This window comes from Octodon degus, unplaced genomic scaffold (genome assembly GCF_000260255.1).
Source record: "Octodon degus isolate 3935 unplaced genomic scaffold, OctDeg1.0 scaffold00129, whole genome shotgun sequence".
Lineage (NCBI taxonomy): Eukaryota > Metazoa > Chordata > Mammalia > Rodentia > Octodontidae > Octodon > Octodon degus.
In genome coordinates, this window is record NW_004524705.1 from 85,552 (window position 1) to 96,242 (window position 10,691).

Sequence of the window (10,691 nt, forward strand, 5' to 3'; positions counted from 1 at the left end):
TTGGTATGTGTAAGTCTTAGAAAATCATACAGGGTACATACAGGAAGCAACATTAAAAAGAAAAAAACGTGACAAATAATACATGCTAGGTTAGAGAACGATTTATGGTCACATATTAGCATTTTCATTCTGCGTGACACTGTGAACAATATTCACTTTTATTCATGACCTCACGTTTTAACCTATCAAGAAGGTGATGCCATCGACCACATTTACATTTCATGTTTTAACAGTACACAAAAACTGTCTAAAAGAATCATCACAAATAAAACATTCTCAAAAATGTGGAATCAAAAAAGCAACTGGCCCGCTTAATTCTTAAATACTTCTTAGGATACGTATACAGAAGCTTACCTCTTTTACTACAATACTAATGTAGACAAACTACAACAACCTTAAAAAATGAACAATTTCAAGAATCTAGCCTCATCTTGCAGAGTGGAATTAAATTCCTGGAGTCTGAGGTTAACTTGTTTTGCCAACCACCTCTTGAAAGCTCCTTGTACCTCTCTGTTGTTCATAGAGCAGATCGTGGGGTTCAGCATAGAAGGCTGACACCACCTTTTCATGACTGGCTGGCCTGTAGGATTTGGATCTCATGTAAATAAATTTGGCAGCCCCAGAAGAGACTGACCACCTGCAAGTGGGTGGAGCAGCTGGCAAAGGCCCCTTGCTGTGGGCCTCTGTGGAGCGTGTGCAGGACAGAAGCGAGCATGAGGCTGCCGGATGTCAGGATGAGGGACAAGGGGATGAGGAGCGTCAGCACACAGCAGATGTACAGGACGTTCTCAAAGACGGATGCGACAGTGCAGGCCAAACGCAGGAGCACTGGGGCCTCGCAGGAGTGAACAACATCGTGTTCACCACAATAGGTGAAGCTCAGGGTAGCAGCAGCCTGCATGGCCCCATGTACTGCCCCCAGAAACCAGGACCCCAACATCATTCTCAGACACATCTGCCAGCTCATGAGTGTGACAGGTGGCACACAGCCACATAGCGGTCATGGGACATGGCTAATAAGAGGAAGCACTCCACCACCCAGGGGAGTGCTTAGAGCAGACTAAGTCTGCAGCCCACAGCCAGCCGGGAAGACCGACTTCCTTCCAGTCACGTAGCCATCCCCAACCGGGGCCCCCCCGGGCGGAACAACAACAAGGCCAAGAACCAAAACCCGCCCAACAAGAAAAACGGGGGCCAGGGCCACCCAGGCCCGGGGGGCGAAGAAAACCCGCAAGGCAACGCCCAAGGGGAAGACAGGGGCTACAGTCAGCACCAGTGCGAAGAAAAAGAGGTGGAGTCTCGTGTGCCTCAACAGTCCAAGGAGAATGAAGTCTGACTGCTGTTGCTCTTTTCCATGCTTTCTGCCTGGTTGAGCCTGCAATGGGAAAACAGAAAGGAAGGTGTATTACATCCTGCTAAAGAATTTTTTCACACCTATGTTTATATTCATTGAACGGAATTTGTAAGGGGTTAACAGAATTTCATGCCTTAACTGTGGGAAATTATTTTAAAAACCCTTGTGCTTTCTGTTATCTACTCCTAAGAAATGTAGTCTCCCTCTTGGCTCCAGGCTGTTTAACAATAAATAAGTGTTTCTTTTCAAGGCAGCAAGCTGAAACAAACTCCCTCCCTAACCATCTCCTGTAATGTGGTCAGTTTAAGATGTATCTTATAAAAATATATACTTATCACTAAGCTATAAAAGATCCTTTAGTTACAGTTTGCAGCTGTGTCAAATAAATGCAGATTTCTGTTGTTCTGTGCTAGAAAACAAATTTGCTTAACAAACTGGATGTGATCTCTATTGTAAATAACCCCCTGCTGCATAGTTCAGGAGCCGATCAGCCTTCTCCTGCGTGAGAAATGGCTGACGGACCTGAGCTCAGTAAATAAAAGGCTCTCTTCAAATTTCTATCTGGCCGATCTGGTTCCATGCTGAGTGAGCCATAATATTTAGGGGCTCGTCTGGGATCCCCTTTACTGGGGATCAATCATAGGAACCAGAGTCTTTGGAAACCATTTCCCTGGGGGAACTTTCTGGCCCTGGGACAGTCTCCAAAACTCATAAATCCTAACATTCGGACGGACTAGACCGAGCCATCTAAAAGATCTTGCCAGTAAGATATCTGTGTCTGTTCTGAGGGGGGCGCCCCCTCTGAGAGTCCCAAGAGGTGCTGGACACAGCGATAGCCTCTGGACTCTATTCCATTCTGTGACAACAGGTTGGAGTCTCAGGCCTGTTTCTGTTTCATTTTTGTGTGTTTCAGCTGATTGTCATTTGTCTGATGACCATGGGTCAGTCTGCTTCTGCTTCTGTGTCGCTTTTGCAATGTATTCCTGATCCTTTCCAGAATTCCGATGGCCAGCTGCTGACCACAGCTGCTTACCCCGTTGTCTCCCCAGGGGGTTTCTGCTCCTTGTGTGAACTGGAGTGGTCCCACCTGTTGGAGTCCATATGGTCTCCGGAGGGCTTTTTTTAACATCTTCCTTGCTAATCAGGTCTGCAGGGTCAATTGGGAAAGCCAGAGCATCCTGATCAAGTCTCATATATCCAAGTATGGAGAGATTTATTGCAGGAACCTCCAAGGTGGATGAAGACCTGTCGCTGTGCCTGGGCATCACACCAATGCACCTCTGGTATGGTGGCACTGACTGCTGCTCCAGAAAAGGATCCTTGGGGTCCTAAAAGGTCGCCTGTGCTGCCCCTGACATCTGAATACTCAACTCTCCGTCTTTACCCTAAACTGTCCCCTCCCTCTCTTAACCCTTCGGCTCTGGCTAGCCCTGACTCCTCTACTCCTCTGAGTCTGCTGCACACCCATAGCAGACTGCCCTTTTCTCAGCCTTTGCCATCTGACCCTGATCTTTTTCCACCCTCAGCACCGGTGCCAGTACTTCCTCTTCATGAATAATTGGATGGAGATGACTCCCCTTTCATGCTTTATATCCCTTTCTCAAATAGTGATAACTGAAAAAACCAGAACCTCTCTTTCTCTCAGAACACCCAAGGGCTTATATCTTTTCTGGAATCTATTTTCTTCACCCATCAGGCCACTTGGGATGATTGCCAACAGCTTTTACAGACGTTTTTCACATCTGAAGAGCGAGCACGAATCTGAGGGCTTGGATGAAAATTAACTTTGGGTTTGGATGGCCAACTGACCTCAGATCCTGTACAACTGGTGGAATCCTTCCCTTTGATTCACTCTAAATGGGATTCTATTTCCCAAAGAGGATCTTAATCAGTAGCACCAGCTTCTTTTAGGGGCAATCAGGGCAGCCGCTAAAAAGCCTACTAATTTGTCTTAAGTTACTGAGGTCAGTCAGGGATCAGATGAATCTTGGGTGGAGTTCTTAGAGAACCTCCAAGAGGCCTATTGGATATATCCTGATAGATCCTGAAATTCCTGAGAACCTCCGTGCTGTGAATATTGCTTTTGTTTCTCAGTCAGCCCCAAACATTAAAAAGAAATTGCAAAAGATTGAAGGATTTGAAGGAAAAACACTGACCGAGTTGGTAAAGATAGCTCAACAAGTTTTTAATAGCAGGGAAGACCCTATGGAGTTAAATAAAAGGATGTCAAAGGTTCTGATTGTCATGGGGAAAAAGGACTCCAAAGTTAAAGAAAAGGGTCCAAAGAAAGAAAATAGAAGAAAGACGCTTCTTAACAAGAACCAATGTGCCTATTGCAAGAAGAAAGGGCACTGGAAACATGAATGTCCAAAAAAACAAAAAAAAAGGAGAAGCCTGCTCAGGTTTTGACACAGGAAAAGGAAACCTGAAGAGGCCAGGGCTCTAAATCTTGCCCCCAGGAGCCCATGGTCACCTTGAGGTAGGGGTCCAATCTATTGGCTTTGTGGTAGATACTGGAGCTACCTACTCCATCTTGCTACAATCTGCATGGCCCCTATCAAAAAAGGACCCATATACAAGTGGCCACAGGAAAGACTAAGTCATACCCTTTGTCCCAGGCCTGTATAGGAAACCTGGGAATAAAACAGAAGACTCACTCTTTCCTAGTTATGCCAGAATGCCTGTACTCCCTAATTGGCCATGACTTGCTCCATAAATTACAAGCACAAATCTCCTTCCAAGAAAACTCTATAAAGATTTCACTTGAGGAAGAGAATCCTTTGCCTTCTGTCAACCTGTACACCTGCTCTTTGACTGAGGAACATTTGCTGCTGGCAGGTGAGGGACCCGAACAGATCCCCTCTAACTTGCTTGTCAAACGGACATCTGAAATACCTGGGCTATGGGCTGAAAATAACCCCCCTGGACTGGCTGCCCATCAGCCACCAGAAGTGATCTCTCTTTTACCTGGGGCATCTCCTGTCTGAGTCTGCCAATACCCATTGAGCCTATAGACCAGATTATGGATAAATGTCTATATACAGAAACTCAAAAAGGTGGTCAACCTAGTACCCTGTAAGTCTGCTTGGAATACACCCCTGTTGCCAATCCAAAAGCCTGGAACCATAGACTACAAACTAGTCCAGGATTTATGAAAAGTAAACTATAGAGTGGAAACTATGCACCCCACAGTGCCCAACCCATATACACTTGAGTCTGCTGCCCCTGAACTGAGTCTTCTACACAGTCCTGGACTAAAAGATGCCTTCTTCACAATCCCACTGGTTCTGGTAAGTCAATCCATCTTTGTTTTTTAACAGGTAGACCCTCAGATGGGAGAAAATGCCCAAGAGATCCTGGATTTGTTTGCAATCATGTGGCTCCCAAAGAAGGTGGCCGTTATCCACTGCCAGAGACTCCAAAAGGTAGACTCTCCAGTGGCCAAAAAAAATACTCTGGCAGATGCCACAGTCAAGGAGGTGAAACAAAAACTACTCAAGGCACTCCTGCCTGTCCTGCCACCCAGAGTGCTGGATCAGCCCACTTACTCTGATACAGATCTTTTATTGGCTAAAAGTTTAAAAATCACACCAGCACAAGATGGCTGGCAAATGCTGCTGGACAGCAGGATTCTCCTTTCTGAGGCACTAGGCCAAGAGCTCATTCAGCAGATACACCAAGGGACTCACTTGGGAGGAAATAAATTGGCTGAACTGTTACGGAAATCCTGTTTCATACCCAAACTGAATCAAATGACTAAGGAAACCAGCCAACGCTGTCTCCATTGTGCCCAGGTAAACCCCAACAAAATTGCTTCTAAACCTGGACAGCGCACTAGAGATATGTCTCCTGGGAACACTAGAAAATTGATTTCACTGAAATGGTCGAGGAAAAGAAGAATACTGCTACCTCCTTTGTTTAATAGATAACCTTCACCAGATGGGCAGAGGCCTATGCCATCCAATCAGAGTCAGCTCTGATAGTGACAAAAAAGATATTGACAGAGATTATTCCCAGATTTGACCTACTCATTACTATGGAATCCGACCATGTTCCAGCTTTCATAACCCAGGTTACCAAAGATCTGTCTCAGGCCCTGAAATTAGAATAGAAGCTATATTGTGCATACAGGCCTCAGAGTTCAGGTCAGGCAGAAAGAATGAATCAAACTCTAAAAGAAACCATTTCAAAACTAGGATTGGAGACTGGCAAAAACTGGGTGAGTCTCCTTCCTTTTGCTTTATTACGAGCCCACTGTACTCCTTAGGTACACAGGATCACTCTCTTTGAATCTATCTATGGTCGGGCACCTCCCTTAATCCCCAAACTGGGGAAGAAAATCCTGACATCCATTTCTAATCCAGAACTTGTTAAGTCCTTACAGGTTCTGCAGCCTACACTACAGGTTACACACTCCCTCTTCTGCTGTCAATATCCAGGACCAGAACAACTTGACAGTCCACTGGCTGCAGAACCTGGCTCTCTGCTGTGGATAAACAAGCAGGATCCGTCCACACTGGGACCTCACTGGGTAGGACCTTATCCTGTCATCCCGAGCACGCCCACCTCTGAAAAGAGACATGGATTCATCACACCCACATTAGGCCAGCTGCAGTGGACAACAATTCAACAAGATGGTCAATCAAAAAGATGCCTGATCCACTCAAGGTCGAATTATGAGGTTTAAATGAATCAAAGATTTGACCCCTGGACAAAAGCAGTGAGGAATGTAAGGGGTTAACAGAATTTTGTGTTTTAACTGTGGGGAACTGTTTAAAAAAAAACCTGTGTTTCCTGTTATCTACTCTAAGAAATGTATTCTCCCTCTTGGCTCAAGTCTATTTAACAATAAATAACTGTTTCTTGTCAAGGCAGCAAGCTCCCTGCCTAACCTCCTGTAATGTGCTCAGCTTAAGATGTATCTTATAAAAATATACACTTATCACTAAGCTGTAAAAGACCTTTTAGTTATAAACAGCTTTCAGCTGTGTCAAATGAATGAAGCATCATCAGTAGTCACAAAGAATGAAGTCAATTTGAAAGCAACACACATTTCAAATAATGCAATTGATATTTGACCCATTGTTCATTAATGAAAACTAAATAGGTAAAACAGTGAAATACAAAAGCAGTGTGCAAAACTTATCAAATTTTCTACATGCTAATAACAAATTGAATGAAGACATCAAAATGATCACATTCACAAAAAGCATTGAAAATTTACCAGGAGATAAAACTTACTTGAGAAAGTGAAAGATATCTGTTGTCAAAATTACATTCAAAACAGAACAGACATGAAAGGAAATGTGGTCCATGTTCTGTAATTGGAGGAATTAATATTGTTAAATCATCCATATCATCTGTGAGACACAGATTCATTGCGATCACTAGCAAACTTCAAATGCCATTCTTCACAGAGTTAGAAAAATCCAATCCTAAGGTTTATAGAGAAACATAAGCAGCCTGAATATGAGAAGCAAGCTGAACAAAATGAACAGCCTTGTAGGTATCAGGATATCTGATTTTAATATTTAATATATCATTCTCACAGGAGACATTCAGACTAACATCACAAAAGAGTGAAATTCTTTGGAAAGTTTTACAGATTGAAATCTGTTACATATTAAATATGGGAGGTCTTTGAAACTTCTGACCATTGGTGCCTTCTGCACTACAAACAGAACACATAGCTCGGGAAGGACAGAAGAGTGGACAGCTTCCACCGCCAATTCCCCTCTTCTCCTAGAAGAGGAAAAGCACGAAGGAAAGGCGCTGCGTGCACCACTCCACTTCAGCGCTGCCTTCTGCCCAGTAAACCAGGGCCTGCCTTGCGTGTCATTAAAGTGTGTCCCGCCAGGCCGCCGCGGCCTCCCGAGCCCTGGCCTGCAGGCTGCACGGCGCTCCAGGCTGTGCGAATCCCCCACGCCCTCTCGCCGCCCGAGGCAGGTGCTTGCTGGAGCTCCCTGGCCTGGGGCGGCTCCTGGGGCAGGAGTTCACTCTCCTGCTCAGGGATGGCAGTGAGTGCGCTGTCGGTGATGTATGCTCCGGTGTAGGGGGTTTATGTAAGGATATTTCCCAGCTGCAGGGTTGTGTCTGGATTTTACTGCAGACTATTAATTTATTCATTTATTTATTTGCTATAGGGTGTCACTAAGCAGGTCAGACTCGTAGTGTTCTTCCTGTCTTACCCTCCCCAGTGTTTGATTTGCAACTGTGCTCCACCACACCCGGTTTTGGTGTCTGGCATGGTGTACCAGGGTTCTGGGGCCTGAAAGGTGGCAGTACTGTTGCTCGGACCTGGGTTCTTGAGCTTGCCAGGCAGGCGGTTAAACCACTGAGCTGTATCCCCAGTCCTGGATTTTAGTATTTACTAAAAAGTGAAAACTGTATCGCATTACAAATAGTCACTGATATAATTTTCTATCTGTGAGACATGGGGAAAGTTATTTACTCTTCTTTGGATATTTTATTTACATGTATTAAATTATCCATCGTAGAAATACATGAATGAATGACCTGAATGACATTTTACATACAAAAGGTTCTGGTTTTTCAAGGCATGTTATACATTTGAACTTTTTTTTTATTTTTCATCCAATTTCTTCATTTATTTATTCTTTGTGTATTTGGTACTCACTGTGCAGCTCGGACTCGTGATGATCTTCCTGTTTTCAGCCTCCCCAGTGGTGGGATTACAGGGGTGCACAACATGCCTGGATTCTGTTGCCGGCTCAGCAGGGTTGGGGTCAGCACAGCATGCAGGACCCGAGATCAAGCCCTGGTCTCTGTGCTTGCCAAAGTATGAGCTTTGCCCACTGAGCTATCCCACAGGCCCCTTTTTATTTTTTTAATTTAACTTTTTAGTCTAGATCATGTGTTGCCTTTTCCCCCCCAGGAGTCTAAAAGATTAAGAAGAATGTGTGAATTTGGTGCTTTGCCCAAATGAACTCAAATTCCTTGATCTGAAAAGGATGGACTTTACATTCTAAGGGTTACAAATTTTAGATGAATGTTTTTAGTCCAGAGATAGATGTATAGATAAAAGATTTGTAAGAAGAGAGAAAAACGTAAGAAATGAATAATATAGAAGACAAATTTGTAGATAAACTAAATAGTACCTTAATTTGGAGCTATGATTCTGATAAAATAACAGATATATAAATAACCTGTATTTTGAGAATTGCTATAAGTAGCACATAATAAATTTTACTTTGTAGAACACTACAGTGACCAGCTAACTTAATAAGACCTTAATTTACATCATTATTTTATTATTTTCATGTATAAAGCTACTGAAGATCCCTGAACACCACTTTTAAAATGAAATATTTTTTGTCACTATGAACAAATAGTTGTATTTATTTGCTATTTGAAACAATTATCAATTAAAATGCTAGTTAACTGAAAATGATGAAAAGTAGACACAAGAATATAGTTACTTTTTTTCATTCTGTGTAGTTGGTACAGGGTCTCACTACACAAATCGGACTCATAGTGATCCTCCTGTTTTCAGCCTCCCGAGCGCTGGAATTACAGATGTGTGCCACCACGCCTGGAGTCACATAGTCACATTTTAAAGTCAATTTGTAGAGTGAGATTTTCAGCAGTTCAGTAAGTTTTGTGGAAAAAATATTTTTGAAAACTTTCAATACTCCAGTGGTAAAACTATTCAAATTCCAGTAGTCTTGAACAAGGATCTGTGCTTTCAGGTGAGTAGAACTATAGAGAAGACTGTAATGAGGTTACTGACCTAAATCAGAGAAATGATGATTTTAAGACAGTTAGAGGACGAAACCCTCAGATCTGTTTGAGGTAAATGGCCTGCAATGAATAGGAAAACGTGGTGCACACTGTTACTTTTTTGTTTTTTTAGCTTTATTTATGTATTTTTATTAGTACATGCTTACAAGCAATGGAAATATGTCACTTTGGAACCAAACTGGAGAAATTTTTCCTTGTCAGAGATAAGGAATACTTTTTCAGGTCTATACACATCATCCTCCTTGGAAGAAAAGATTTGTTTTCATTTTCCTGGCTGTTGTCTAGTAGAGGCACCAGATTTTCATTCAAAGCTCTCCTTTTGCCTCCTTTTCCCTCTGGCTCTCTAGGAAGAGATGACCTCTATGGCCACGAGATACTGATGTAATATAATGGCTATCAGGAAGCAGCCACAGGATTCATTGAACTGATCTCCCACCGTGAGCACTATCACTGAACTAGGATTCTTTTAAAGAAGAGCTTCTGACCTCTTTCTGGGTGTGCATGAGCTCCATCTTACAGGTTCAGAGCTTGATATAGACAATGAGAAAATATTTGTTCTCTAGCACTTTTTAAGCACAGTGTTAGAGATATATTTTGCAGTTCCAAATTCACATTAAAAATACTAAGCATGAGCCAGGGAGATGGCACAGTAGAATAAGTGCCTGCTGGACAATCAAAGGGTTCTAAGTTCAATCCCCGGTACTGAAAAAAAAAAAAAAAAAAACAAGCTTATAATAATATGAATTGTGTGAGCAACTTTCAAAAATGTTAGAAAAGAAATCTCCACCAAATGAGACTCATCTTTATAGAAAAAAACTATCAGCCGTGAGATCCATACATGTGGCAGTGGCTCTCTCTGATAGGCTGATTGCAAATGTTTGCTTTGTCAAAGCCAAGGACATGGCTCTGTGCGGCTGGGCCCCTGCTGTGGATAGTGTCATTGGCCCCTGTCATGGGTGCATCTCTGTGCTGCTGGCCCCCTGCCATATTCAGTAAAAGTCCTAGATGACCAGTGAGAATTTTCTACATCTAAAAATTACTTCTCTAAGGAAACACCACTGGAAAGGTGAAGGGAAGGGAACAGAGATAGATGTTTTCTAAGGGTAAATGAATCGAACAAAATAACAGCATCTTGTTTCACTAAAGCGCGATGTTTGTGAATGAGATGTTTGTGGTGCTGTTAGGTACAGTAAATGTAGGGAACTATGCAAGTCATACACTACAATTCTGCTCAATGACAGTAACTGAGCTCAACTAATGTGACAAAAGTGGATGAAATAAAGATGCTGGTTAATTTTCTGATACTGTGAAATGAGTCTAAAATATTCTAGTAAGTATCTCTAAATGCTAGTGAATATTCCCAGCATTTAAATATATTTACATACGTTTACTAACATTTGAAACAACATTTGATCTATTAATTTGTACACACTACCTAAATGCTAACAACATAAATGATTTTGAATAATGTATCTATATTAAACCCACATGGCATAGCTGAGTGAAGAGGATTTTTTTTTAATTTCCTTACATTAGATGTTCTTAAACACTAGGGAAAATCTAATTTCATCTGAAG

The 10,691-nt window shown here is 42.5% G+C and overlaps 1 pseudogene; it reads right to left on the minus strand.

Annotated features, from left to right (window-relative positions):
• Positions 1-395: 395 nt before the first annotated feature.
• On the minus strand, positions 396-2,455 carry LOC101567413 (annotated as a pseudogene).
• Between the last annotated feature and the right edge of the window lie 8,236 nt (positions 2,456-10,691).